Source organism: Mauremys mutica, chromosome 1 (assembly GCF_020497125.1).
Source record: "Mauremys mutica isolate MM-2020 ecotype Southern chromosome 1, ASM2049712v1, whole genome shotgun sequence".
In the NCBI taxonomy this organism is placed as follows: domain Eukaryota; kingdom Metazoa; phylum Chordata; order Testudines; family Geoemydidae; genus Mauremys; species Mauremys mutica.
Window position 1 is genome coordinate 138,890,395 of NC_059072.1, and position 27,451 is coordinate 138,917,845.

Here is a 27,451-nt window from a genome sequence, read left to right on the forward strand (position 1 = left end):
ATCAGGTGATTCCCCCATACAGAGTAGCTGGAAGCTGAAGTGAGGTGAAAACTCAGGGAGAGCAAAGACTGCTGGGAGTGAGGAGGCTCCAGCAGAGTCCTGGGATTTGTGACTCAGGGTTTATTTGCACCAGTGGTGCCCAACCTTATTACACAGGAGTGCCACATAAACCTGATGTGGGCCAAACAGATTCTACATATTTTAATAAGATTTAAAGTCACTTGTATTGATTGATATTTGAAGTTCAGCTTGTTTTGTATGTATTTAGATAGGTTGTTTCTGTGTACGATATTGTCTGTTTACATACTTGTGTAAACTACAATGACGTAAACATGATGGAAAAAACGCTAATGAATTGGCTGTTGGTATGTTGTGTTGAAGGAGGCTGCAGGCCTTATTAAATGCTCTGGTGGGCTGTGTATGGTCCACAGGCCATAGGTTGTGCACCCCGATCTACACTGTCCAGCAGTTTGGACCATGGGGGGTGTGAATAGCAATGCTCAACGAGATGCTGCACTGTAACTCCCTTGTGTGTATGCTGCAGGTGCAACCCATAAAGTTCCAAGTTTGCCTTCATGTAATCCTCTTCAAACAGGACTACGTTTGTGTGAAGAAGGAACCTGCTAGTTCAAGTCCCTGGCATCCACATGGAGGAGTTATAGAGCAGCATTTTAGTGCACCCTGCAGGGCAGTGTAGATGTAGCCTAAAATTCCAATTAGAAAGTGCTGGCAGTAGCCTGCTAAGGCAAGGGGGACCCTGGGAGAGCAGGGGAAAGACAGCAAAAGCTCTCCAGGCAGGGAGACTTGGGAGCAGGAAGATAAATGTTTGTTTGTTGGGCTTTGTTTTATTTTCAGTTTATATTTTGTGAATAAACCCAGGCCCCAAGGAGGGGTATTTTGACCTCAGAAAAAGAGTGTGGAGTCTGCAAAAGAGGCCCTTGTGGGGGAACAGAGGCAGGTGTTGCAGGGTGACTTCTGGCCAGGAGGGGTTGCGCACAATGTGGCTTCCCTTGTTACAGTGAGGAATAAAAAAAGTGAAGATTATGAATGAAATTCTGCCCTCAGTAATGCACATGCAGTCTCAGTGAGATTGCACAGATGTAAAGAAAATGTCAAACATGCCTGTTATATTTGCTAAACTGAACTTGAAAAATTGCCTTTTTAGGTTACCAAAGCAATTGAAATGTATGAACAGAAAATCTGAAACCTAACCATCAAGGTGGAACATATGGAGTTTACCAGTGTTTCTTACACTGAGTTGGACTTTCAGTTACTGAAACTGAAATCAATGAAATGGAGAGATTGGTCACTCAGCTGAAATCCACACTTGTTGGAAGCAATGTGATTGTTGAATAACGATACGTGGAGGTAGAGTATGAGGGTTATTCTGTCATTCAGAAACATTCAGTTCTCTGTTACACCAGTGAAATTTGGAGTGTCTCTACTATTGTCAGTGGAGTTACTCTGGATTTAAATCAGTGTCAATTAAAGCAAATCTTGGCCATGAGCATGTTAGCATGTTTCTTCATATGTGGCAAAAAAATGGTAATTTTTATCATTTGTGTGACTGAAAGCTAAAGTTCTTGGATGCTGCTATATTAAATAAAGATACCATCTATATTATTATAATAAATATTAATTATGGGCACCCATGCCTGAAAGCTTCTGTACTCCAACAAATATAATTAAAAACTTATTAGGGTAGTGACCCAATCAATATAAAATCAAGAACCCCTTCGCAATATTCAATAAATCAGATTTTCAAATTTATCACTCACTTACCTGAGTGAATAATTGCATTTGATGGTAAGTAAAATATCATTAGTTTCTTCACTGTCTTCTTCAACATTAAACGAGTAGATTATTTATCTGGGCAGGTAAACTTTCAGGACACATCTGCAAGGCTGAAATCATTTACCGGTAACAGCTAATAATCAAGTAAGCCTTATTGGGCATTTCTGGGTGATCTTTAGCATTATGGTATATGCTGAGGGCTAAAATCACAAACATTTTCTTGTAGTTACACACATTAGCTTGAGACCAGATGTTCATACTAAAGCTTATTCTTGGGAATAGTTCCTAAATCTTGTTCTCCAGCACCTTTTTTGGAATGATAAATCCAGTCTAAAATGTTTGTGAAATAAAGTTGACTGCAATTTAAAGTGATGCTGAATTTTTATTTCTCTAGATCAAGAATCTGACTCTCATGGTAAGTGATCTGGAATCATTGGACAAAAACAATATCCTTGCAATCCATCGAGAAATTGTGCCTCTCCAGAATTGATTGAAGGAATGTGAAAAATAGAAATCAAACTACAACACCCTCCTATTTCCCACCAGGTAAGCATTCTGGGTATAAATCATATGAGAAGGGATGGGAGAAGTAGGAAGAAGACTGAGTTAAATGAAAAAACAATAAATCACAGGTCTTGGAAAATTTGCCAGATGTACTAACTTTTCAGCAATAGGCTGATGTGAAAGATGAGGGCAGGAAACAAACACTTTTACATACTCTTACTGTTTTTCAAGTGGAAAAGTTGGAAATAGTACAAAAGTATGAGAAGTAATGTTTTGCCCTTCATCCAAACTCTCTGAGTAGTACCTCAGTACCAGCAATATTTGAAACAAATCACACATTTAGAGAAGCAGTAATAGCCATTTAATTTTTAAATAAGATCGCTGTGAGTTAAGTTCAGTAATAGATTCAATATGTCGACAGTTAAGAACAAACCATAATGCCAGAGGTAGCGATACACAATAGGGATGTAAGGCAAATGGCTCAAATTGATTTATGGAGTTGGCAGGTTGTAAGCCACTTTGCATCATCATCTGCATTGTCTTTCTTGCACTGCATTAGCTGAGGTATGAGCACCTCCAAACATAAGTATATGTGCCAAGTACTGAGGCCATGTTCTTAGCCATGCTAATTGCCATTTGCAGAGGCCATGTTCTTAGCCATGCTAATTGCCATTTGCAGAGCTACAACTCCATGCCTGCATTGTGTGCTGTATCTGGAAATGAGGTCTCAGGTCCCGTTCCTAGTCAGTAAAGCACTTAAACACGTGTTTAAATGCTTTGCTGAATCTGAGTCTGGTAGTGTGTTTCAGCAAGGGAGCAAAAACGAGAGCTACACCATCTTCTAGAAGAGTGTCCCCAGAGGAGAAAATTGATCAGGGGGAAGTTACAGTACCACAGAATGGCTGTAACCTCTGGTCTGGCCAACAGAGCCCCACAAATGGCTGGTGCTGACCAAGAAGGGGCATGATGTGAGTGGTCGAGGGGGTGGAGGGGAGGCAGCAATTCAACACAATCTCTCTGCAGCTTCTATCAGCAGGGATCCATAGAAGCCCTGGGAAGAAATTAAATTTGCTTCCCACCCCCGGCAGTGAGGGCAGTAAGTGAATTCCTGATCCCCACATGCTTTGGCACCAGGGGTCAGGCTGGGGGAGAGAGGTGTGGGAAAAGAGATACAACAGAAGAAAGACAGTGTATTTTAATGAGTCTGCCCATGCATGACCTTGTGTCCGTGAAACTTCGCAGCTGAATTAAATGTGATTTAGGGGTGGTTCTGAACTGCCACCTTCCAACCAGATTGGAGTCTAGAACTTGAAATAGCAGGAAAGCTGTTGGGTGCACACATTCAGGGTTCCTGTTTGGCCCTGGTTGTAGAGCTATCTCCTGAAACCCCACTCCTCCCCTGCTCATGACCTCCTCCCAAGCATCCCCTCATGGTCTGAGTGGTCCTGCAGCACCCTGCCATCCATCTCTCTCTCCTCTGGGCTCCACAGCTGCACTCACAACAGATCAGTCTTGCCGACCCTTCCAGCCAGGTTTTATTTATTTTCCAAGAGACAAACCAAAAGGAGAAGAACAGCATAAGGCAATTTTGTTGCTGGCCTTAGTCTCTGCTCTCTGGGTCTTTCCTCCAAGGTTATTGCCAAACTCTCTGTCTCTAGCCATCCTTGATGCACCTTCCTTTCTCTGCAGTTCCTGCAACTCTCTCAGCCACTTCCTCTTCTGCACCCTGCTGATCATTAAAGGAATCAGCTGATCCCTGTTCAGGTGGGTCTTCTTAGCCATGAGGGTTGGCTGAGCTCAGGCCTCCAGTCCTTATAATCCCAAGCCACCCAATGACGAGGCTATTTACAGGGACAGGCCATAATCAAAAATCTAGTCCATTTCTACATCATCTCCCTCCCTCTCTGTTTTACCAGTACAGCTAGCACCAATGCCATGCGTGTTTCTTTCTCCCATTCCATTCTTCGTGTGTTTACATATTGCTCCTTCTGCATAGAACATCCTCACCACACAAGTTCTCCAATCCACCACTCTTTCTTTAATAATAACAATAATTCACAATAAATAAATGACTATTCATCAAAAGAAAGAAAGAAAATCCTAGTTCTTACATATTCTGCTTTTTTTGTATGTGTCAGTCTTCCTTAGATCATAGGGTCTTTGGGCTAGTCTACACTTACCGCGCGGGTCGACGCGGTGAGTTCGACTTTCCGGAGTTCGAACTATCGCGTCTGATCTAGACGCGATAGTTCGAACTCCGGAAGCGCTAGTTCGAACTCCGGTACTCCACCTCGGCAGCTGGAGTTAGCAGAGTCGACCTTGGAGCCGCGGAGTTCGGTTCCGCGGCGTCTGGACGGGTACGTAGTTCGAACTAGGGTAGTTCGAATTCAGCTACGCTATTCACGTAGCTGAATTTGCGTACCCTAGTTCGACCCCCATTCTTAGTGTAGACCTGCCCTTTGTATTAGGGAGTGTCCTTACTTCTTCTGTCTTGTAAAGCACACACTATTGACACTAAACAGATAAATAATGGATACATCTCACACACACACACGCATGCACACACACAAAAACAACCAAACCGAAGCCCTTTGTCATAAAGATTGTTCTCATCGGTAAAGTAAGCTATAAAAAATAGGAAATGCACAAAGGACTAAAAGGCTGCAAAGTGAAAGCACTCTCAAGTTAGGAAATACCAGAATGAGCATTGTCTGTGCAACATTAACTCTGCAATAAATGAGGCAGGGATCCTACAGGCAACATCTGCAAATGCACAAGAGGACTGAATTAAGGGTGCCAGGGCAACACTTATTTGGACATTTGCTAATCTGAGAATGCTGAACTTTGTAACCTTTTCATCCTTTTTAAAAACCTTGACTTTGTATTTCCTAATTATTTTATTCATGAAAGCAAACTTAAGTAGCATTAAATGAAGGGTTTTTTGTTTATTTCCTTTGTTTTTTAATAGAAAGAAAATATTTTCTATATGTGCTGTTTAAACAATGAAGCTCTTACTCATGTGTCGTTTCAGTATATATTTTATTACCATTCTTATCTTTGTGAAAATCCCAGTTTTCCCACTCAGTGTTGTGCTGATCAGAGTATTGGAAGTCATTAAATTAAACTGCATTAAAACAAAACTCATTTTATGCAACTTCAGTGTCAGTGGAAGTTCTCAGCTATAACCCTGAATGTGCAAGAAGCAGATAAACAATATCCAAGAAAAAGAGCTGGAATTTTGCATCTTGTTTTCACCTAGGCCTTACTGAGGAGAGTAGCAAATGCCTGCCCTTTGCGAAGGAACACAGCACTGTACCACAGCACAAACCCCGCTGAGCGCAGCAGGGGCTGTCCTGGTTATCCAGCTCTGGCCCTGTTTCATTACAAACTTCCTGTCTGTGATGATGTTCTGGTAACAAGGGAGCAATCAGTTGTCAAAGGTAGCTGTTGCCATGGCAGCCAGGGTGCTAGTCATTCTCCCCAAGTATGAAAATGAACTGGAGGGAGGGAGTGCTGAGCGGTGGGTTATCTCTGATGTCACAATGCTACTGCTCAGCCAGCACCAGGTGGCAGCAAATGTGCAGTGTGTATGAGGGGAGGAGGGGAACAAGCTTTCCCAGTGCTCCTGTTTTCCCAAATGTCCTAAAGAAGCCAACAACATAACTACAAAGAATACACATTATTGATGATTCCACCCGTATGGTAATTAGTCGCTGAAATTTGATTCAAATCCCACATGGCATGTTTAGAAACAAGGGTTCCAAAAAAGGAGAGGCCTTGTAAAACTGAAAATTTTGATGCTCTGGTGTATTTGTAGTTGTGTTAAAATTGAATACTGTGACTTTAAATTTTGGGCAGGGTTCCTGGATGTGCTTCCATGTTCCAGGCTCAGTAGGGCAGCACACAATCGGGGCTTAGCAGCAGTCAGTCAGCAGGTACACAGTGAGTTGTGCCTCTCTGTTATAGGCAGTAGCTAACGTTCTCTCCCTCTGATTTTTGGGTTCTTAAGTGTTATTGTTCTGGCTCCTAAGAAACAAATTTGCGAGACATTGCAAACTTCCAGCAAGAGTATTTTATGTTTTTTCTAACTTCTCTTCTTGTGTGCCACAAAGCATAAAAGGCACAATCTCATAAAGAATAAAATAAAATTCTGAAGCCAAATGTCCTTTTGAAACAAAAAAAATGAACCATTTTTTTTTCATAAGGTTGATCTTAGTGAAGCACTTCACTTTTCCTTTCCCTTTCACAGGGAGTAGCCTAAATTAGGTTTCCCTAAATCCATGATTGGAATAGTGAAGCAAAGCCTCACTAGAAGCCAAGCAGCTCGGAAAGAATGGGATGATCACAATACAGTAGAACCCTGTTTATCTGACCCTTTATTACCTGGTTCTCCGTATTAACCCAACAACCAGCCCACACAGGTACAGAAGTGGACAGTCTCTCCTATGGTCACTAGATGGCGATGCAGCCTCACACTTTCCCATTCATCCAATTATCTGACATTTTGGTTAACCAGTCTGGCCCTGGTCCCAATTTGATGGGATAAACGGGTGATCATTTGATGCAGGTGATCTGCTGCTGGTTTTATTCCTTGTGGAAAAGTACAAATTGCAAAACTGATGGAAGGGACCTTCTGAGATGGTAGGGAGGGGTCACACTGTTTTCTGCAATGTACACAGGCCCCACAGCAGGGATGTGTGATTAATGTTCATAAGCCTTGTCAAGTAATGTCAGGCTAAGTACTGTTAGGCCTCAAACTTCCAGAAGTTGTAAGAAGCGAGTACAGTAGAATCCTGCAAGCATAAGCATAATCCATTTAGGAAGCTTTATAGACTAAAAAGGAAACTCTGTCAGGGTAGATACACACTACCCTATGGTTACTATGCTCTGCAACCAAATACCTCTATAAGCTGACTTGACCTTTGTTGAGTCTAGCAAATTGCCCACTAGTAGCCACATAGAGAAGAGATCAGCAGAGCACAGGTGCACAGTTCGTAAGTTCAAAACAACCACAAATATTTGGCCACCTTGACTGGTTGACTTGTTTTGAAACATGGCCAGCAAATATCATATAAATAAGATCCAAAGGCATGTGTGTGTGTGTGTGTGTGTGTGTGTGTGTGTGTGTGTGTGTGTGTGTGTGTGTTGATCTAAAAGAAATAGCTCTTTGTCAAGCTCACATACACCCACTGAACCAAAGGGACTTGCACTTCACTGACTATCTGTGCCTGGCCAGTGCAGGAAACGGTGAACTGAAGGTAATGTATCTTCAAATGCAGGGTGAGATTTGAACTGAAAAGGTCTGGTTATGCTTGAGTTGGTTAATCTTACATCTGTATTAATACTATAGGTTGAGTTTATTAGTAAATTATTTAAGTTGTTTAAAAATAGTAGTAGTAAATAGTTAATCAATATATAGTAACTATGTATGTTTTGTGCCTTGCTGGAAGTAGGTACAGCTCTAGTGAAGTTAGTTGTTTATAAATCATAGTGGCTTTACAGGTCACTGAACCTATCTTCAGTATAAGTTACCATCAAGTTTATCATAAAAGTCAGTAAAAGTTTATAAGTTGTTAATAAGTTAATAGGTAGCTTAAAATTAGTAAACTATAATTAATTAATGTATCAGTATTCCATATAAATTTGCATTGGTTGGGGATGGTTACAGTACACGTAAAGTCATTAGGCACATTCTGTCTGTGTTGCCTTTATAGTCATAAGTCATTAAAAACCTTTCTTGAGAAATAATTAGTTGTTTAGTTTCTCTTTTGCGGACACTACTCAACCTCGTTACATCTTTGTTGGGTGGTGGGAAGTAGCGATCACCCAGAGTCCCACTAGGGCCCTAACATGAGCCCCTCTAAGGCTCTGACGTGTGCCTCCTCCTTCTATTAATCTCCACAGGTTGCACCTTGGACTGTGCATATAATCAGGTTAAAAGTGCATCACAATAGTGAAGCTATTGTCAAGATGATATTCTGTGCAGAGGATTGTAAGACAGCCCGTTACTGATCTGAGGCCTGAATGCCATAGGGATATCCCACTCAAGAGCATTGAGGTGTGTGAAGAGGTCACCCTAACTAAAAAGACAGAGGTCATGGCTGTGCTGCAACTTCACTGGCAGGTATTACCAAGCAGGCCAGCCAGGCTCAAAAAAATTGCCTAAAATTAACACTGTGGGATCACAACCTGCATCCTGCAAAGCATACCACAGAACGGGTACATTGCAGCAGCAAGTTCATAAGGAGATGGCAAGCCTGCTGGACAAGGAATAATTAAAGAGTCAAACAGTCCCTGGGATGAGGAGATCATTTTGCTGATGTTTACAGGGAGCTCCTCACGAGCTTGGGGTCAGAATGGGAAAAAGCATGAAGGGGCCTGTTTGAAGATGTAACAAGAGAGTGATGGAGGCTGGCATCATGGGCCATCTAACTGGGAACTTTCTGTGGCCTTAGACCAGGAGTCTGCAGGTGCTGCCCCTGAAGCTCCCATTGGCTGTGGTTCCCAGCCAATGGGAGCTGCAGGGGCGGTGCTTGGGGCACGGGGAGCGTGTGGAGCCTCCTGGCTTTCCCGATGCATAGAAGCCGGATTGGGGATGTGCTGCTGCTTCTGGGAGCCACACAGAGACATGGCACTCGCTTTTTTGTCGCTCTTATCTGGACTCTGCAATTTGTCCACGTCTTTCCTGAAAAGTGGTACCCAGAACTGGATACAATACTCCAGTTGAGGCCTTATCAGTGCGGAGTAGAGCAGAAGAGTTACTTCTTGTGTCTTGATTACAACACTCCTCTTACCTCCGTATTACAAGTGACAAACAGAGGCAAAGGGAGATGAAATCTAGGTTTTGTAAAGGTATTTAGGCTACATAAATCCCATTGATTTCAATGGGAATTAGGAAATGAAATCCCTTTAAAAAATCTAGCCGTAAGTGATTTGCTCAAGGTCACAAAGGAAGTCTGCAGTGGAGGCGTAATTAAAACTCAGACCCCTCAAGTCTTAGGTGAGTGCGATAACCTCTGGACCATCCTTCCTTTCTCATGTGTGTGTCTAATGACATGTTTCTGTCTATCTAACCCCAGACATAACTATGTCTCTGTCTATCTATCCCCATAGAAAAACATCCATCTGTCTAGTGTCTACCTGTCTGTCCTCGAACTGAAGCATCTGTCTGACTATCTATCTATAAAAACACCTCTCCGTGTGCACCTCCCTTTATTTAATTGTACAGTAATTTTAGGTGGGGGCTGTGGGAACTGAGATAATAGCAGTGGCAAATGGAAATAATTACAGTCTGAGGATCTCCTCTTTATATCATCTGCTAAGTTAACCAATATAGTTCAAAAGGCAGTGGAACAAACAGGGGGAGATGTCTATATTGCAGAAATCACATATCAGTGCATAAAGGAGAAGCTTTAACACAGGTACTGGACATTGTTTTTCAAGGGAAATGGCACCTTCCTTCATTATCTGGCTCAAGTTCCATTTCCATATTGTTTTCTTCTGTAAATCACATGATAGAAACTTCTGCACATTGACTTAATGAGCGAGAACTAGCTCATATCTGCACTCCAGTACTGATCAGAAAAACCAGTCCCCATATTTACATACAGCGAGGAATAATTTTCTGGTGTATTGTCCTCCTCAGGGCATCCTTCACCTCCTTGTTCCTCAGGCTGTAGATCAGGGGGTTCATCATGGGGATCACAAGGGTATCGAACATGGCTACCATTTTCTCCCAGTCCACTGAGCTGCCAGACGAGGGTCATGAATATGTAAAGATCAGGGTCCCATATAAGAAGGAAATGACAGTCAGGTGGGAGGCGCAGGTGGAGAAGGCTTTGTGCCTTCCTGCCGTGGAGCGGATCCTCAGGATGGCAAAGATGATGTGAATGTAGGAGATGAGGATGGTGAAAATGGTGCCTATTGTTTCTATGGCTGCAAAGATAAAATATACTAGCTTATTGATGCGAAAGTCAGAGCAGGAGATTTCTTGGAGTGGGTGAATATCGCAGAATAAATGATCGAGGACATTGGAGTGGCCGAAGGACAGACTGAATTCAGTACATGTATGCACAGTGGCATTGACACAGGCGCATAGGGAAGAGCCAGCCACCAGCTGGAAGCAGACTCTTTTGGACAGGATGACATAATAAAGCAATGGGTTGCAGATGGCCATAAAGCGATCGTAGGCTGTCACAGCGAGGAGGCAAAGCTCATTGTTGGCACAGAAGGAGAAGAGGAAAAACTGAACCACACACCCAGGGAAAGAAATGTCTTCACTCTTCACTAGGGAACTGACCATCGCCTTGGAGGCAATCACAGAGGAGCAGACAACATTTAAGAGTGGCAAGTTGCTGAGGAAAAAGTACATGGAGCTGTGGAGTTGGGAGTCAACCCTAATTGGCGCAATCACCCCGACATTCCTTACCAGGGGACAGAAATGAATGGCAAAGAGGATGTTTTGTAGCTTTCAACTGTCTGTTATTCCCTGGAAAGTGAAGCCAGTCACTGTGATGCAGTTCCCTGGAGCCATTTCTCCTGTCACTGTGCTTGGTGCCAAAGAAGAGGCAGAGGAGGGTAGGGGATAGAAGCAATGGGTACCACACAAACAAATCTGATGTCCTGTACAGACTCATTTTATCTCTTAAGATATCCCTAAATGGAAACATAATTTAGTCTTAGATTCCAAAGCCTCTGCTGGGCACAATCCAAAGTGGATGCAGAGAACTGGGGGAAAAGGTTTCTGAAAAGCCAACTTTGCCATTTATCCAAGAGTTCAGAGTATGGGCTGTACGGCTTGTGCAGAAGCCCATGGTCTTTAGCAAGTTCACAAATAGAAATCAGTGCCCCTCCGTCCATTTCACCGCAGGCAGGAAGGTGGGGATGGAGAGGATCAAACACCGCTTGGATCAGTGCTCTCCATCCGAGCTCAGGTTTCGTTTGGTTTCCTTCATTCCCCCCACCCCCCAATCCTGGTAGCTTATTCTGGGAAGTTTCTCAGGGAGCCTGAATTCTCAATGGCCTTTCAGGAGAACTGGGAGTGCAAACCTGCTAGGACCTCCATAATAGCCAGGTCCCTACCAAATTCAGGGCTCACTTTGACTAATTTAAAAACTCTCTGGCCTTGAAATTGACCAGTGTCACCATTTCAGATGTTTCCATCTAACTTTTCATGGTATTGTAACCATTGTTTATTCTCTGTTTCCTGGTCTCCTCAAGTCACAACTGGTTGTCATTCTGGAAGGTGCCTTTTAGTGAACTACAAGCAATTGGGCTTAATATAGTGCTAAGTGTGTGAAATTTCATGGCCCATGAAACAGAGGCCAGATTAGGAGATCAAATTGTTCCACAACCGATGCCTCTATGAAAAACTCAGTGTGGGGTGAGGAACAGACTCTGCTGTTTTACTGGGTAGCCTGCTTGCTCCCCAGAATCAATAATGAGCAAGTAGGGAGATCTGGGAGTGCAGCTCAAACGTCCAACCGGGCTGGCCAGGGGCAGACATCAGGCCTGCAAGGGAAAGGTGAGTGTGGCAGTGACTTCACAAAGGCCTTTGGCAGGAACTCAGCCTATTGGGCAAATACGATGAGGCGGCTGTGACCTCACAGAGCTCCCTTGACAACAGCCAGGGAGGACAGGGATGCGGGGCAGGGGGAACCTCAAAGACCCCTGTAGCCTTGCTGCAGCAAGTCTCCATCTCGCGGTCTCTCTGTGAGGGCCAAGAGAGGATTGGTGGGGAGGAGATTCTTTGTGAGGTTTTTTTTCATTTCTGTGTGGATTTTGTCAAAAGAAGTCATCACCTGTGTAGAAGGTAAGAAAAATAGAGGCTCTATGTACAAGATGGGGGATTCCATCCTGGGAAGCAGCGACCCTGAAAAAGGCTTCGGGTCATGGGGGATAATCAGCTGACCATGAGCTCCCAGTGGGACACTATGGCCAAAGGGGCAACTGTGACCCTTGGAGCCGTACATAGCAGAATCTCAGGTAGAAATAGAGAGGTTTCATATTTGCGTACTGGGCACTGGTTCAAGGACTTCTAAGAACATAAGAATGGCCAGAGTGGGTCAGAACAAAGGTCCATCTAGCCCAGTATCCTGTCTACTGACAGTGGCCAATGCCAGGTGCCCCAGAGGGACTGGACCTAACAGTCAATGACCAAGTGATCTCTCTGCTGCCATCCATCTCCATCCTCTGACATACAGAGGCTAGCCATTCATAGAATAATAGAATCTCAGGGTTGGAAGGGACCTCAGGAGGTCATCTAGTCCAACCCCCTGCTCAAAGCAGAACCAAACCCAACTAAATCATCTCAGCCAGGGCTTTGTCAAGCCTGACCTTAACAACCTCTAAGGAAGGAGATTCCACCACCTCCCTAGGTAACCCATTCCAGTTCTTCATCACCCTACTAGTGAAAAAGTTTTTCCTAATGTCCAACCTAAACCTCCCCCTCTGCAACTTGAGACCATTACTCCTTGTTCTGTCATCTTTGACCACTGAGAACAGTCTAGATCCATCCTCTTTGGAACCCCCTTTCAGGTAGTTGAAAGCAGCTATCAAATCCCCCCTCATTCTTCTCTTCTGCAGGCTAAACAATCTCAGTTCCCTCAGCCTCTCCTCATAAGTCATGTGCTCCAGCCCCCTAATCATTTCTGTTGCCCTCCGCTGGACTCTCTCCAATTTATCCACATCCTTCTTGTAGTGTGGGGCCCAAAACTGGACACAGTACTCCAAATGAGGCCTCACCAGTGCTGAATAGAGGGGAATGATCACATCCCTCAATCTGCTGGAAATGCCCCTACTTATACAACCCAAAATGCCATTAGCCTTCTTGGCAACAAGGGCACACTGTTGACTCATATTCAGCTTTTCGTCCATCGTAACCCCTAGGTCCTTTTCTACAGAACTGCTGCCCAGCCATTCGGTCCCTAGTCTGTAACAGTGCATGGGATTCTTCCGTCCTAAGTGCAGGACTCTACACTTGTCCTTGTTGAATCTCATCATATTTCTTTTGGCCCAATCCTCTAATTTGTCTAGGTCCCTCTGTATCCTATCCCTACCCTCCAGCGTATCAACCACTCCTCCCAGTTTAGTGTCATCTGCAAACTTGCTAAGGGTGCAGTCCACACCATCCTCCAGATCGTTAATGAAGATATTGAACAAAACCGGCCCCCGCACCGACCCTTGGGGCACTCCACTTGATACCGGCTGCCAACTAGACATGGAACCATTGAACACTACCCGTTGAGCCCAACCATCTAGCCAGGTTTCTATCCACCTTACCGTCCATTCATCCAGCCCATACTTCTTTAACTTGCTAGCAAGAATACTGTGGGAGACTGTATCAAAAGCTTTGCTAAAGTCCAAAATAGCACATCCACTGCTTTCCCCTCATCCACAGAGCCGGTTATCTCATCATAGAAGGCAATTAGGTTAGTCAGTCATGACTTGCCCTTGGTGAATCCATGCTGACTGTTCCTGATCACTTTCCTCTCCTTTAAGTGGTTCAGAATTGATTCCTTGAGGACCTATTCCATGATTTTTCCAGGGACTGAGGTGAGACTGACTGGCCTGTAGTTCCCTGGATCTTCCTTCTTCCCTTTTTTAAAGATGGGCACTACATTAGCTTTTTTCCAGTCATCCGGGACCTCCCCCGATCACCATGATTTTTCAAAGATAATGGCCAATGGCTCTGCAATCTCATCGGCCAACTCCTTTAGCACCCTCGGATGCAGTGCATCCGGCCCCATGCACTTGTGCTCGTCCAGCTTTTCTAAATAGTCCCGAACTACTTCTTTCTCCACAGAGAGCTGGTCACCTCCTCCCCATACCGTGCAGCAGAGTGCAGCTGTCTGGGAGCTGACCTTGTCTGTGAAGACAGAGGCAAAAAAAGTATTGAGTACACTAGCTTTCTCCACATCCTTTGTCACTAGGTTCCCTCCCTCATTCAGCAAGGGGCCCACACTTTTCTTGACTTTCTTCTTGTTGCTAACATACCTGAAGAAACCCTTCTTGTTACTCCTAACATCTCCGGCTAGCTGCAACTCCAAGTGTGATTTGGCCTTCCTAATTTCACTCCTGCATGCCTGAGCAATACTTTTATTCTCCTCCCTGGTTATTTGTCCAATCTTCCACTTCTTGTAAGCTGTTTTTGTGTGTTTAAGACGAGCAAGGATTTCACTGTTAAGCCAAGCTGGTCGCCTGCCATATTTACTTTTCTTCCTACACATCGGGATGGTTTGTTCCTGCAACCTCAATAAGGATTCTTTAAAATACAGCCAGCTTTCCTCGACTCCTTTCCTCATCATGTTATTCTCCCAGGGGACCTTGCCCATCAGTTCCCTGAGGGAGTCGAAGTCTGCTTTTCTGAAGTCCAGGATCTCTGTTCTACTGCTGTCCTTTCTTCCTTGTGTCAGGATCCTGAACTCGACCATCTCATGGTCACTGCCTCCCAGGTTCCCATCCACTATTGCTTCCTCTACTATTTCTTCCCTGTTTGTGAGAAGCAGGTCAAGAAGAGCTTTACTCCTAGTTGGTTCCTCCAGCACTTGCACCAGGAAATTGTCCCCTATACTTTCCAGAAACTTCCTGGATTGTCTGTGCACTGCTGTATTGCTCTCCCAGCAGATATTGGGGTGATTAAAGTCACCCATGAGAACCAGAGCCTGTGATCTAGCAACTTCTGTTAGTTGCTGGAAGAAAGCCTCGTCCACCTCATCCCCCTGGTCTGGTGGTCTGTAGCAGACTCCCACCACGACATTACCCTTGTTGTTCATAACTTCTAAATTTAATCCAGAGACTCTCAGGTTTTTCTGCAGTTTCATACTGGAGTTCTGAGCAGTCATACTGCTCTCTTACATACAACGCAACTCCCCCACCTTTTCTGCCCTGCTTATCCTTCCTGAACAGTTTATATCCATCCATGACAGTACTCCAATCATGTGAGTTATCCCACCAAGTCTCTGTTATTCCAATTACATCATAATTCCTTGACTGTGCCAGGACTTCTAGTTCTCCCTGCTTGTTCCTCAGGCTTCTTGCATTTGTGTATAGGCATGTAAGATAACTCACTGATCATCCTGGTGTCCCAGTATGGGGCAGGAGCCCTCCCCTCTTGCACTCACCCACTTGTGCTTTCTCCCGATATCCCACTTCCCCACTTACCTCGGGGCTTTGGTCTCCTTCCCCCGGTGAACCTAGTTTAAAGCCCTCCTCACTAGGTTAGCCAGCCTGCTTGCAAAGATGCTCTTACCTCTCTTCGTGAGGTGGAGCCTAGCACTCCTTCTTCTTGGAAGACCATCCCATGGTCAAAGAATCCAAACCCTTCTCTCTGACACCATCTGCGTAGTCATTCGTTGATTTCCACAATTCGACGGTCTCTACCCTGGCCTTCTCCTGCCACAGGGAGGATAGACGAGAACACCACTTGCGCCTCAAACTCCTTTATCCTTCTTCCCAGAGCCACGTAGTCTGCAGTGATACGCTAAAGGTCATTCTTGGCAGTATCTTTGGTGCCCACGTGGAGAAGCAGGAAGGGGCAGCGTTCTGAGGGCTTGATGAGTCTCGGCAGTCTCTCCGTCACATCATGAATTCTAGCCCCAGGCAAGCAGCTCACCTCTCGGTTTTCCCGGTCAGGGCGGCATATAGATGACTCAGTCCCCCTGAGGAGAGAGTCCCCGACCACCACCACCCTCCTCCTCCTCCTCTTGGGAGTGGTGGTCGTGGAACCCCCATCCCTAGGACGGTGCATCTCATGCCTTCCAATCAGTGGAGTCTCCTTCTGCTCTGTTCCCTCAGATGTATCATCCACTCCATTCTCTGCACTAGTACCTGTGGAGAGAACATGAAAACGGTTGCTCACCTGCATCTGTGTTTCTGGTACATGGACATTTCTGGTACTTAACCACCATGAATTTATCCAGTTCTCTTTTAAATGCTGTTATAGTGCTAGCCTTCACAACCTCCTCAGGTAAGGAGTTCCACAAGTTGACTGTGCGCCTTGTGAAGAAGAACTTCCTTTTATTTGTTTTAAACCTGCTGCCTAATCCCCCCGCACCCTAATCCTCTGCCCCAGCCCTGAGCCCCCTGCATCATGAACCCCTCATCCTCAGCTCCAACCCTCATCCCCTCGCACTCTAATCCTCTGCCCCAGCCCTGAGCCTCCCCGAAGCATGAACCCCTCATCCTCAGCCCCAACTCTCATCCCCCTGCACCCTGATCCTCTGCCCCAGTCCTGAGCCCCCACGCAGCATGAACCCCTCATCCTCAGCCCCACAGCCATCACCCCACACCTCAACCCTCTGCCCTAGCCCTGAGCCCCCTCCTGCATCATGAATCCCTCATCCTCAGCCCCACAGGCCTCACCCTGTACTCCCTCCTATCCCCAAACTCCCTCCCAGAGCGTGCACCCCCTCCCAGAGTATGCACTCCCTCTCCCTTCCTACACCCCCACCCCCAGCCCAGAGCCTACACCCAAACTTCGTCCCAAAGCCTGCACCCCTCACCCCCTCCTGCACGCCCGGAGCCTGCACCCAGCACCCAAACTCCCTCCCAGAGCCTGCACCCCTCACCCCTTCCTACACCCCCACCCCCAGCCCAGAGCCTGCACCCAAACTCCATCCCAAAGCCTGCACCCCTCTTGCACCCTAATCCCCAGCCCAGGACCTGCACCCCATATCTCCCCCAGAAACCCCGCCCAGAGCCTTAGGTAGGTGGGGGCAGAGTTTGGGGGGGGCGGAGATGGGGGGCGGGTTCTGGCACCACCAAAATTTCTACAAACTTGCCAACCATTATTATACTTTCTCCTTCCCTCCCTGGTGCAGAGACACCCAGTGCCCAGCTGGAGTGAGTTAAGGAGGAGGAGGAGGAGGAGTGGGTTTAGGAGTAGGAAAAGGAGAAGCGGGTGAGGAGGAGGAAGAGGAGAAGGATGTGTCCCCTGAACAAGACACCATCAGAGTCATCGAGCAGCACCTCCAGGGCAGAGATGAGGTACAAAAATCCCCAGCTGTGCTGCCACCGAGTCTGTCCTGCTCCTTGTTCCATCCCCACCCAGGCAGGGGGGTCTTGTACCAGAGAATCCCTCGCCCGCAATTGGGGGACATATCTCCTCCGTTATCTGGCATCCCAAAGTGGGGACATTTGTCCCACACAGGCCAAGGTGTCCTCTTTCCGCAGACACTGTCCAAGTTACAACCCCTGTCTGTGCAGGGCGACACTGGTTTCAGGAAGGGGGCGGCTTTCCCTATCCAACCCCATGGAGGTCTTGTGCCCTAGAGCTGGTTTGGGTTGGGCGGGGAGGTCCCAATGTAACAGGCTCTCTCTCTCCCCACCCCACTCCTAGTTGGTGGAGGACAGGGCCAAACAGCTCCACTTCCTCCAAGCTGTCCCAAGTCTGTGCGTCTCGGCACAGCAGCAGGGGTGGGACACCCTGGAACCCCACTTTTCAAAAGCAGCCCTTGTGGAGAGCATTGCGGTGACTGAGACCCCCATGCCCGGCCTCTGGGGCAAGGGATACAGATATGGGAGGAAGAGTTAGTGGGGCCGGAGTGGGAAGCTGAGGACAGGGGTTCCTGGGGCTGAAGTCTGGGGGACAGGGAAGGGGATAATTGTGACACTGATCAGGAGCTGGCAGTGGGGGAATTGTAAGACTAAAGGGGAGGGGAGGGAGGAATTGGGTGGCCCAGCTGGTTAGAGGTGGGGGTGACACTGGCTGTTTCTGCAGAGCACTTTGGCCTCCTCCCTGGGAAGTGCCTGTGGGTGTGCAGGACCTGAGTCTCACACACAGTTTTGTTTCCTTGAAGTCTCCCAGGAGCTGATTGAAAATCTTCCCATGGTATCCGAGCCAAGCTCCATCATGTCCAGCTCCACGGCCGTGGTTTACAATCTCAGGTACCAGGACCCCCCCCCCCCATCCTCCTGCCCTAATCCTGGCGCTGATTGGGCCCAGAGCCGGGAGTCACAGATCCTCCTCCAGCTAGGTTACCCCCAGCTGCGGCTGTTCCCATCCCTCAGCAGGGGAGGCGGGAACGTCAGGTGCTTGTACCAGGTGCCCAAAGCACTGCAGGGCCTGTGCTCTCTGGGACAGCCTTGAACGGCCCCCCCTTCGCATGTCCTGAATCTCTCACTCCCTGCCACAGGTACTGCTCTGCCTCCCTGTGGGGGAAGCGCCAGGGGGAGTAGCCATAGAGCCCACAGCACTGAGAGAAACCAAAGCCGAGTACCTCACTCTCAACACCATGCCGCACCCCAACCCCTGGAGCTGGGGCCAGGCAAGATACTGGTTTGGAAGAATCAGGCTGTCCGGGCTGTGGGGCTGGCCCAGAAATGAGAGCAACCGCAGAACCAGGGTTTATGCTCAATAGGCATTGCAGTCTGGGAAGGGTGGCTTGACATGGAGCCCCTCCCCTGTCATCACTGCTCAGACCTTCTCATGGCCCTGTGTCATCTCTGATGCAGCGAATGTCTGACCATCCCTCACCTGGGGCCCAATCCACCCACCTGGTAGCTGGACCCTTCCCAGCCAGGAATGAAACTCCCCACTAACGCACTGGGGCAGGGGAGGATCCTCCCCATCTGGCAGGTGGGAACTGAGATGTAGGGGAAGGGCTGTGGTCCTGGTCACACAATCCTGGGTGTAGATCTGGGAAGTGGACTGGGTCTCAGACTAGAGCCTTTCCCCCAGGGGCACCTTTGCTTTCTGCCCTTTATTCTCCCATCCGGCTAGGGGGTCTGTGAGAGTGAAATGAACAGGGAGGGTGATGGCATCCTGGCACATAGCCTGGATGGGAGCTCCCCTTGGCTTGGACCCCAGGGTCAGAGAAATCTTTGTCATCCAACTGTCCTTCTTTTATTCCTAGGAAGGGAGTCCCACAATTAGGGGTCTCTAGGGCTCCAGTAAGTCATCCTCGTTCCCACCCGCATGTACCACCCTGCCCTGCCCTGCCCTCTGGTTTCTTCACTGTTGACTCTGGCTTAACTCTTGGCTCCAGTCTCTGGCTTTGACTTTGGCGTGACCCTTCTTGGCTCCAGATTTTGGTTATAAACCCTGGGTCAGTATTCTCCTTGCCTTTCTCTAGCCTCACTCCAGGCCCTACACCCACCCGCTCCAGCATTGTCTCTTCCTCCTGATCTTCCCCAACCCCTCGGATTTTGACTACTCGGATTTGACCTTTGGCCTGTATCTGAACTTTGGCTTGCCGTGGACTTGGCTGATCTTTGGTCTGATCATCCGGTTTTGATCTCTGGCTTAGACTTAGACACTGGCTCTGGTATTGCCTAGACATATTCAACAATTCTTGACTCGGACACCCAGCAGTAGTATAAGCGTCCTACCATCAGTCAAACCCTAACCCTGCCACATGACCCTTAGTCCCTCCCACTTGTCACTGGAAGTCCCGGCCTGTGGGGGGTATTACTTCCGGGGTCAAGGTGGCCACATGACCGGAAGCAAGTTGTGTCATGTGCCCCTTCTACGAACTCCTCCCACTGCCCTCTACCAATTAGGATGGGTTTTGCCCCAATAGGACTACCCCAAGAGGAGATTTTGACCAATCAGGGCAAGTTCTGGGGCAGGGTGACCTGTCCGAAAGTGGGCCGTATGACCCCACTAAGAACTGATCCCAAGGCCCTCTGCCAATCAGAGTGCAGCACTATTACCCCATAAGTCCCAGCACCAGACAGAGGAGGCCATCTCTTACCAAGGACACGTGTTTTAGAAATCATGGAAAGGCTGCTGAGAGGGAACATGGACTCCTTCATCACCCCTGTGAGAACTTTGGACTTTGTCCTAGCCACGACAGTCTTTGACCATCCATAGAGAAAGGTCTACATCAGCGACAGTCCCGAGGAGGAGGAGGGAGTGACCAAGGGGAGTCTTTTGGCCCAGGCGTTGATGGATACGCTGGAACCCAAGCCCAAAACCCAAATGCTTGTGAGACACCCTGATGAGCATTGTGGCCTCTCTTTGTTCACCCCCTTAGAGGTGGAATGCAACTGTGGCTTGGGGGAGTCACTGGCGAACAAGGTGAACACAGGTAAATGAATGATTAAGAAGTGACAGTCAAGGTTGTGGAGTGTTCCAATAGATCTCTGTTGGCCGCATTGCCCGTGATGGAAGATGGTACATTTAGTTCTGCCATGACATTCATAAACACATCCCATCTTTTAGGAACATGTCTGCTAGGAACAGAGCGTGTCTGGGTGACGGCCAGTGATGAGCTGCCAAAATATTAACAACTGGCTCCCTCCTCCTCACCTCATGAGGGGGTCGTGCCCCATCCAACCCCCCATGTTTTTTGACACCCTCCCCCCGGGACCCCTGACCCATCCCCCCCCTTCCCTGTCCCCTGACTGCCCTTTGCAGCCCCATCCAACCCCTCCTCTCATTCTTTATGCCCCCCAGGACCCCTGCCCCATCCAACCACCCCTTCTCTCTCTGTCCTTAAGTGCCCCCACCACCTCATCCAACCCCTGCTCCTTCCTGATTGCCCCCCGGGATCCTTGCCCCCATTCAATCCCCCTGTTCCCTGCCCTCTGACCGCCCTAACCCCTATCCACCCCTCCACAACCCACCGAACACCTCCTCCCTACTCCCTGCCCCCTTACCACACTGCCTGGGGCTGGGACCGGGTCCGCTCTGCCGGACCGGCACCAGGGCTGGAGCCGGAGCCGCGGGGCCCGACTCCCCGGGCCGGGCTGGCACCGGGGCCAGGGCTGGGCCGGCACCAGGGCCGGAGCCGCAGCCACAGCCGCGGGGCCCGACTCCCCGGGCTGGGCTGGCACCAGGGTCGGAGCCGCAGCCGTGGGGCCCGACTCCCCCGGCCGGGCCGGCACCGGGGCCAGGGCCGCAGCCGCAGCCACGGGACCCGACTTCCTGGGCCGGGCCGGCACCGGGGCCGGAGCCGCAGCCACGGGGCCCGACTCCCCGGGCTCGGCCGGCACCGGAGCCGCAGCTGCGGGGCCCGACTCCCCGGGCTGGGCCGGCACCGGGGCCGGAGCCGCAGCTGCAGCCACGGGGCCCGACTCCTCGGGCTGGAGCCACAGCCGCAGCCGTAGGGCCCGACTCCCCGGGCCGGAGCCGCAGCGATGGGGCCCGACTCCCTGGGCCGGACTGGGGCCGTAGCCGTGGGGCCATGCAGCTGGGACCAGCCTGAGCTGGGGGTGCTTGGCTGGGACTGGACTGGGGCGCTCGGCCGGGGCCAGGGGAAGCTGTCCCGCCCCCTCCCCCACACGCCCGGCTTACCTGCCTGCTGCTTTTTTCAGGCTTCCCGCGAACATTTGATTCGTGGGAAGCAGGGGAAGGTGAGAAGAAGAAGGGCAGAGCATTCAGGGGAGAGGGGGAAGTGAGCTGGGGCCGGGGGCTGGGTGGACAGCTGCCCAAGCCTTTGTTAAATTTAAAAGCTTTTTAGAACCGGTTGTCCTGGAACAACCGGTTCTAAAAAGGTTTCTAAATTTAACAACCGGTTCTTGTGAACCGGTGCGAACCAGCTGGAGCTCACCACTGGTGACGGCCCTGACTAAGTTGAGCATGTTAGAACCATTAACTACAGAGCCTTTGTACACAAAAGCCCCTTTATCATTCCATGAAGAGATATTTTTATCCTGGCCCAGCTTCTTTAGCAATACTAATGCATTTTTCTTATAACGCTTATTCACATTATCCAACACCTCCTGAGCAACAGAGTCTGAGGTCTTTGGTGTTTCTGGGGGTTTGGCAGTTACATTCTGTTCCTGTTCTGGTAGAAACAGACTTATTTTCACTTTTTCTGCATCGCTCTGCTTCATGTACATTAGGTACCTTTGAAGCATGGCACTGTAAAGTTTAGCCTTTTAGTATTCAGCTAAATCAGTTCTTTGAAGAACAGACTTCATTTCTGCATCCAGTAAGCGAGTTGCAGTCATTCATTAGCCCCCCCGAGGATACAGAGGTCACCAGTGTTCTGAACAAAGTGTCATATTTTTCCCAATTCTTTTCAGAATGCCGTTCTTTTAGCCCCCCCGAGGATACAGCATCCATCAGTTTTCTGAATGAAGCATCAAACTCTTCCCAAATACTAGAAAAGGGAAGCTGTGATGAGCTTATGGTTTTGGGAGAATGGTTTGTCAGTCCTTGGTTTTTTATTCACAACCCCTAGAGCGCATGCTCCAGGTTTGTGAATGTGTGTGGTTTTGCACATGTTCAGAACCCCTAGTGTGTGGGCTCTGGGTTTGTGAATGTGGGCGTTTTCGCTCACATTTTTCTCTGGGTTTGGTGTGGCAGTGGCCGCTGAGGAACTGGAGTTGTAGTTGTGTGGTTGTTTATTTTTTTACTAGAGTCTTGGTTTGACGTATATGAGATTTGAACTGCCCGGATGCTTCATCTGTACTCTTGTGCTGTTTTGTGTTGTTAAAGATCTCAAAGCAACTTCCTGGTTCTTTGGCGGTTCTGGAGGAGGTGTCCTTGTAGCTCTGACTACAGCATTGTCAGAAAAGTTGCCCATGCCTCTGGGGGAGTGGGGGGGACCATTTTACAAAACTGAACTTTACCATCTTTCTCACCCACACCTTTGTATTTACTTAAAATACAAAACCTCATAGAACAACCAAACCAATAAGCAAAATATATTTACTGGGCTTCATCCATCCATGAGTCACTGAGGCTGGTGAATTTTCCTTTTCAGCTGTCTCTTTCCTTTTTCTTTTGAGCTTGTTTTCCCTCTGGTCTAAGGATCTTTCCTGTTTTGACCGTACTGTGGAGCAAACAACATTATTATAAAACACATGAAACCATCTTGTAAACTTAAAAACTAAATATTCATTAGGGTGTTTTTCTATTTAAAAAGTCATAGCTTTAAAACAAATAATCCATTTCAGGCTGTACAGCAAACACAGGTTTTGAGTTTATTTCTACCACTTAAAAAACAAAACAAAAAAACACAAACAAACTCACATTTTTTTTAAATACATCTCATTTTGCAGAATAAAAAATCAAACTGCTTTTAAAATTCATTTAAAACCACATTTTGCACAGTACAAAACCCTGTTGTTTTGAAACAAACAAAATACTTTAAAAAAATCTACACCTATACCTGCACAGACCTCTCTCACACACAAAACAGCAGCTTTATAAAACACACCAAACCAAGTATGCAGCCATATACTTTTCAATAACTCCCCCATGCATTTAAAAGCCAGTTGCAAAAAAGTTCCCTTTCACTATGGGGTAACTAGAGCATGTGCAACCTCTGCACTGATTTGATATCATTAGCTGTTGCTCTGAATTGATCAATTAATAGAAACATAAAACTCAGGTCTTGGCAGGTAAACATTACTTCACCTCTAAGAGGGAGCAATATCTAGTGGTTAAAGCATCTGACTTTGAGTTAGGAAATGTTGGTTTGAGTCTTGGCACTCCCATTAACTTGCTGTGTGACTGTGCAGGTCACTTAGAATCATAGAATCATAGAACTTAAGATCAGAAGGGACCACTATGATCATCTAGTCTGACCTCCTGCAAGGTGCAGGCCACAAAAGCTGACCCACCCACTCCTGAAATAATTCTCTCCCTTGACTCAGATGTTGAAGTCCCCAAATCCTGATTTAAAGACTTCAAGTAGCAGATAATCCTCCAGCAAGCGACCCCTGCCCCATGCTGCGGAGGAAGGCGAAAAACCTCCAGGGCCACTGCCAATCTACCCTGGAGGAAAATTCCTTCCCGACCCCAAATATGGCAATCAGCTGAACCCCGAGCATGTGGGCAAGACTCTCCAGCCAGACACTCAGGAAAAAGACTTTCAATGTCCCAACAATGACCCCCGGTACTAATTACCAGTGGTCGCACTTTATTGACCTATTGACTAAATCACGTTATCCTATCAAACCATTCCCTCCATAAACTTATCAAGCTTAATCTTAAAGCCAGAGAGGTCCTTCGCCCCCACTGTTTCCCTCGGTAGGCTGTTCCAGAATTTCACTCCCCTGATGGTTAGAAACCTTCGTCTAATTTCAAGCCTAAACTTCCCGACTGCCAATTTATATCCATTTGTTCTCGTGTCCACATTAGTACTGAGCTGAAATAATTCCTCTCCCTCCCTGGTATTTATCCCTCTGATATATTTAAAGAGAGCAATCATATCTCCTCTCAACCTTCTTTTGGTTAAGGAAAACAAACCAAGCTCCTCAAGTCTCCTTTCATACGACAGGCTTTCCATTCCTTGGATCATTCTAGTGGCCCTTCTTTGTACCTGTTCCAGTTTGAATTCATCCTTCTTAAACATGGGAGACCAAAACTGCACACAGTACTCCAAATGAGGTCTCACCAACACCTTGTATAACGGGACTAGCACCTCCTTATCTCTACTAGAAATACCTCGCCTAATGCATCCCAAGACCGCATTAGCTTTTTTAACGGCCACATCACATTGCTGACTCATAGTCATCCTGTGATCAACCAGGACTCCGAGGTCCTTCTCCTCGTCCGTTACTTCCAACTGGTGCGTCCCCAGCTTATAACTAAAATTCCTGTTAGTCATCCCTAAATGCATAACCTTACACTTCTCACTATTGAATTTCATCCTATTACTAATACTCCAGTTTACAAGGTCATCCAAGTCTCCCTGGAGGATATCCCGGTCCTTCTCCGAACTGGCAATACCTCCCAACTTCGTGTCATCTGCAAACTTTATCAGCCCACTCCAACTTTTGGTTCCGAGGTCAGTGATAAATAGATTGAATAAGATCGGACCCAAAACCGAACCTTGAAGAACTCCACTAGTAACCTCCCTCCAACCCAACAGTTCACCTTTCAATACTACCCGCTGCAGTCTCCCCTTTAACCAGGTCCTTATCCACCTCTGGATTTTCATTTCGATCCCCATCTTTTCCAATTTAACCAGTAATTCTTCATGCGGTACCGTATCAAACGCCTTATTGAAATCAAGATATATTAGATCCACCACATTTCCCTTGTCTAAAAAGTCTGTTACTTTCTCAAAGAAGGAGATCAGGTTGGTTTGGCACGATCTACCTTTCGTAAAACCATGTTGTAATTTGTCCCAATTGCCATTGACCTCAAGGACCGTAACTACTCTCTCCTTTAATATTTTTTCCATGACTTTACATACTACAGATGTTAAACTAACAGGCCTGTAGTTACCCGGGTCACTTTTTTCCCCCTTCTTGAATATAGGAACTATATTAGCTAATCTCCAGTCAAACGGTACAACCCCCGAGTTTAGAGATTCGTTAAAAGTTATCACTAACGGGCTTGCAATTTCACTTGCCAATTCCTTTAATATTCTAGGATGAAGATTATCCGGGCCACCTGATTTACTACCATTAAGCTGTTCAAGTTTGGCTTCTACCTCGGTGTTATTGCCCAAAAGGGTCCGAGGTACTCTGCAAGAACGAGACCGACTCCACACTGAGAGTAATTGGCTTTAATGAAGGTAAAGTGACACATCTGCAACGGGGACCCCAAGCGTTGCTGTCACTGAGACGGGGACCCAGCGCCCTGTAGCTCGGCCTGGGTGAAGTCCAAAAACAAACACAAAGCATGCTCATTTTATACAAAACAGCAGCATATCAGCTCATACATAATGCAATAGAAACTCTCCACCCTCCGGGGCTGCCCCCCTGGCCAACAGCCAGGGGCTTGCCACGCAGCAGTCCCAGCCGGTTGCGGCAGGTTAAAGCCAGCATGCTGTGTCCTACAATAACCGGAGGCTGAGAAAGCGGAACTGCCTAAGCTAAGCCGTAACAGAATCTTCCGTGGTTCCCTAGCCTCCTACACTCGGATACTGTAATTTCCAACCCCGCACCTTCACATTCCCATCAGTCACTCTGCCACTATTCCTAAACCCTTCATTAGCCTCATTAAAGACCGAGGCAAAATATTCGTTTAGATATTGTGCCATGCCTAGCTTATCCTTAATCTCCACTCCGTTTACAGTTTTAAGCGGTCCCACTTCTTCTTTTTTGGTTTTCTTCCTATTTATATGGCTAAAAAAACCTTTTACTATTGGTTTTAATTCCCTTCGCAAGGTCCATCTCTACCCGGCTTTTGGCCTTTCTCACTGCATCCCTACACCCTCTGACCTCAATAAGGTAGGTTTCTTTGCTGATCCCTCCCATCTTCCACTCCTTGTACTCTTTCTGTTTTTTCTTAATCACCCCTCTGAGACGCTTGCTCATCCAGCTCGGTCTAAAACTGCTACCTACGGACCGTTTTCCCTTTCTCGGGATACAGGCCTCTGACAGCTCCTGCAACTTCAACCTGAAATAATCCCAGGCGTCTTCCGCCTTTAGATCCCTAAATATGTTTGTCCAATCCACTTCCCTAACTAGTCGCCTTAATTTAGTAAAGTTAGCCCTTTTGAAATCGTAAACCTTAGTCTCAGATGCAATTTTGTTTATCCTTCCATTTATTTTGAACCGAATTAGCTCATGATCACTCGAGCCAAGGTTGTCCCCTACAACCATTTCCTCAACAAGGTCCTCACTACTCACCAAAACCAAATCTAAAATGGCATCCCCCCTCGTCGGTTCTGCAACTACTTGATGAAGGAATTCATCAGCTATCACGTCTAGGAAAAGCTGAGCCCTAATATTATTACTAGCATTTGTTCCCCAATCTATATCCGGGAAGTTAAAGTCTCCCATGATCATACAGTTCTTATTGGTATTTACCTCCTTAAAAACATTAAAGAGTTCTCTATCCATATCCAGGGTAGATCCCGGCGGTCTATAGCACACCCCAATCACTATCCCAGGGGAGGCTCTAGTAGTTTTCTTCCCTAATGTGACCATTGCCCAAACAGACTCTGTATTATCCATTCCATTACTAGTTATTTCATTACAGTTTACCTCATTATTGACATACAATGCTACTCCCCCACCTTTACCTTTGTTTCGGTCTTTCCTAAATAGCACATACCCTTCCATACCTGTACTCCAGTCATGACTAGCGTTCCACCATGTTTCGGTTATTCCTATGATATCCGGTTTCAATTCTCGGACCAGGAGTTCCAATTCCTCCATTTTGTTACCTAGGCTTCTCGCATTGGTGAACAAACATCCTAATTTTTGCTGTTTGGCTTCTCTCACCTTTGTTACCCAATTTGGTAGGGACACAGTACCACCAGTATGACCTATTGGTCTAGTATCCATCCCCCCCTCTTCC

At 47.3% G+C, this 27,451-nt stretch overlaps 1 pseudogene; it reads left to right on the forward strand.

The window, feature by feature from the left end:
• The first annotated feature begins 332 nt into the window (after positions 1-332).
• Positions 333-27,451, forward strand: part of LOC123346871 — a 29,700-nt pseudogene continuing 2,581 nt past the window's right edge.